Below are 3404 nucleotides of genomic sequence, written 5' to 3' on the forward strand. Positions count from 1 at the left end.
CCAACATCGCTTGACAACCGATGCTGGTGTGTTTACGTCCCCGTAATTTAGATGTTCGGCATAAGAGAATGATAGAATAAGTACTAGGCTCACAAAGAATAAGTCCTGGGGTTGATGTACTTGACTAAAGGCGGTGCTCTAGCATGGCCACAGTCAAATGACTGAAACAAGTAAAAAAAAAAATGTTTTGGTCACAGACAGAGCTTGGTACTGGAACTAAGTAGGAATCATGGATTTTTCCTTAAATGGAGAAATTTTCTTTTATTTTAATTTTCTCGTTTATGTTATATTGAAAGGGAGTAAAAAGAAATTGTGACTATTGATGGGGGCTCTAATGAAGGGAGGATGGCTAGGAGAGAAGTTGGGGATGAGAAAAGGGAGAAAGAGTGAGAGCAGGGAGAGAGGGAGAGAAAAGAAGGTGGTAAGCTTGCTAAAAGAGGAATGAGAGAAGGAATGAGAAAAAGAAGTGAAAGGAAATTAAGAGAAGAGAAAAAAAAGGGATGAATGAGAGATGGAAGCATTGAGAAAAAGGATGAAAGGAAAATGGGAGGAATAAATGAAGAGGGGAATGAGGGAAAGGAAGAAGGAGAGAAATGAAAGAGAGTTGTTAATTACAGCCTGAGACTTGGTCTGAATATACTTTCAACACAGTGGACTTTGTTAAAGATTCTACCCAATCCCCAATACATCGTCCCCCTCCACCATCAAGTCAGTTGCAGCTTTCACAGAAAATGGATGAGAATTATCAAGAAAAAAGAAATGCTGTAAGAAAACAAAAATATAAATGAATAGAAGGCATCCACCCTTAAAACATAATTAAAACTTTAAAAAATTCAGCAAACAAATAAAAAATAAGCATGCAGTTATATTAGAAGAATTTAAATTTGAAACAACAAATTATTGGATCCAATGTCATCTGATTACATTTCTTGCATTGTTGGATTATTGAGAAACCATTAATTTTGGTGGAAAACCGAAAAATGTGAGAATTGTAGAAAAATGCTCGGATTTGCTCGTTTTTTTTTTTTTGTGTGATTAAAATTTTACATTAAAGATTAAATTTAAAAAAAGAACAATATTTATATATAAAAAAAATGCTAACTTAATTGTTAGCATCTCCTTCCATGACATCAAAGTGGAGGAATAGATGATAATGATTTCAAGCATGGAGTTAGTGCATGTGCCAACAATTGTAGCATGGTGCTGGAATCTTATTATCTGATTGTTTGTTTCTTTGCTTGTTTGTTAAGTGTTTGTTAGAGTATTGTAATAATAATAATGATAATAATAATAATAATAATAATAATAATAATAATAATAATAATAATAATAATAATGATGATGATGATCATAAAATTAAAATAATAATAGTAGCAACAAAATAGCAACAGCAGCAACAACAACAACAATAACAACAACAATAATAATAATAAACAGGAAATACGAAGGCAGGATTCCAATGTAATGGAGTAAATTAGCTCATAGAACAAAATTATATGTCCTTATATTCAGAATTTTAAGCAATAATTTTGTAAAAAGATTAACAAGAAAACTGAGAAAAACTCATTAAAGTTATGACAACAACAACCATATCAACAACAACAACACTAACGACAGCAACAATAACAATAATAATACCAATTCAACTGTATCTAACGTAGGCATAAGACCAGAAATATTTGGGTGTAAATGTACGGTGTATTAAACTGATGCTAGTAATTGACTGGAACTTTATTTTAATGACCCCTGGAGGGATAAAAGGTAAATTTAAACTTGAGGGAATTTGAACTCGGAATGTACAGAGATGGAACAAAATTTAGAAAGCTACCCATCACCTGGAAGCAAATATGGCTTGGTAAAATATATCAAGAAGTGATATAAGATTTCATTCAGCACCTTCACCTAAGTTTATCGTGTTCAATTCCTCTGAACCTTGTTTGTCACTATCCTGGTTGTAACTTCATATCCACTGATCCAGTTCTCATGTGTCATAAGAATTGCTAACTCACCAACTAGTCTTGTTTAACCCATTAGCATTCAGGTTAAATGGAATGCTTATTTACTCTCATTGTCTTGAATTGAACATTCATTATCTTGTAGCTTTCAGATTTCAATAATATGGTTCTTTATTTTTACAATGACCTTGTAGGGTAAGTTGAAGAAGTTGGATTTGGTTGATTTGAACATAAAACAGGTAGAATAATATTTTGACTGGATATGGTCGGTTTGAATACTAAAAGATTAATGTGTGTTCGAGTTACCATTTCATAATCTTTCATATGGTGCTGACCATCTTCATTTCTAGAGTGTCTGACATCATCATAGTAACTTTGTGTATACTAACATGGCTCCTTCATCTCTCCATCCAAGTAGGATGTCCTTCAAGAACTCAAGCCTTCTGTGTAATGGCTCAAAAACCAAAACATACCAAATTGATGACTGAGGCCAACACTGACAAACTGAACCTGTTAATTGAAACAAGAATGGTTTCTAATTGAAGCATAATGGCAGAAACTTTGAAAGGGAGGAATTATTCAACGTCATTGATCCAAGTAATTGATTAGTATGTTATTTTATTAGTTCGAAAGGATGAAAGAAAAAGTTGACTTTGAAAAATTTCAACTGAAAGTACAAGGCCTGAAATTTGAGGAGAGGTGGTCTAGTCAATTACATCGACCTCAGTGTTTTACCTGTATTTAATTCATCAACCCCGAAAGGATGAAAGGTAAAGTTGACCTCAGCAGAATTTGAACTCGGAACATAAAGACAGCGAGATGCCACAAACCATTTTGCCCAGCATGCCTTAGAATTAATAGCAATAATAACAACAAGATGAAGAAGAAGAAAGAAGAAATAAGACAAGTACATAACCTGATTTATCAATTACATAGATTAATAAGAAAATATCTAAGATTAAAAAATTTAATTGCTGGGGACAAAATATAGAATAATTATTGCTTTCAGGGCTTTTGAGTGGAAAAATGTAATTAAAAGCTTGTATTGATGTAATCCTTTCCATGGAGAAATATCCCTGCCGCTATTGACAGCTAATCATAAAGAATTGCCATAGTTTACTGTTATTAACATCAAATGGTGTTGCCAAGCTGCAGAGAGTGACCAATACCAAGAAAGAATGGGAAATGCATTCTTAACAAAACTAAGGAACAAAGAAGCCATAATCCATTATTCACTGTTATAGTTGTATGTCACTAACACATGGAAAACTTGAATAAAAGAAATAAGAATAGTTTAGATAATTATATTTCAGTAAATCCTTCTGATGTCTAATTAATATGTGGACTGATTTTCAAATACATGTATGTATACATACATAATACATACATGTATATATACAAACATATGTATATATATATATATATATATATATATATATATATATATAT

The sequence above is a fragment of the Octopus bimaculoides genome, chromosome 12 (genome assembly GCF_001194135.2).
Source record: "Octopus bimaculoides isolate UCB-OBI-ISO-001 chromosome 12, ASM119413v2, whole genome shotgun sequence".
Taxonomy (NCBI): Eukaryota; Metazoa; Mollusca; class Cephalopoda; order Octopoda; family Octopodidae; genus Octopus; species Octopus bimaculoides.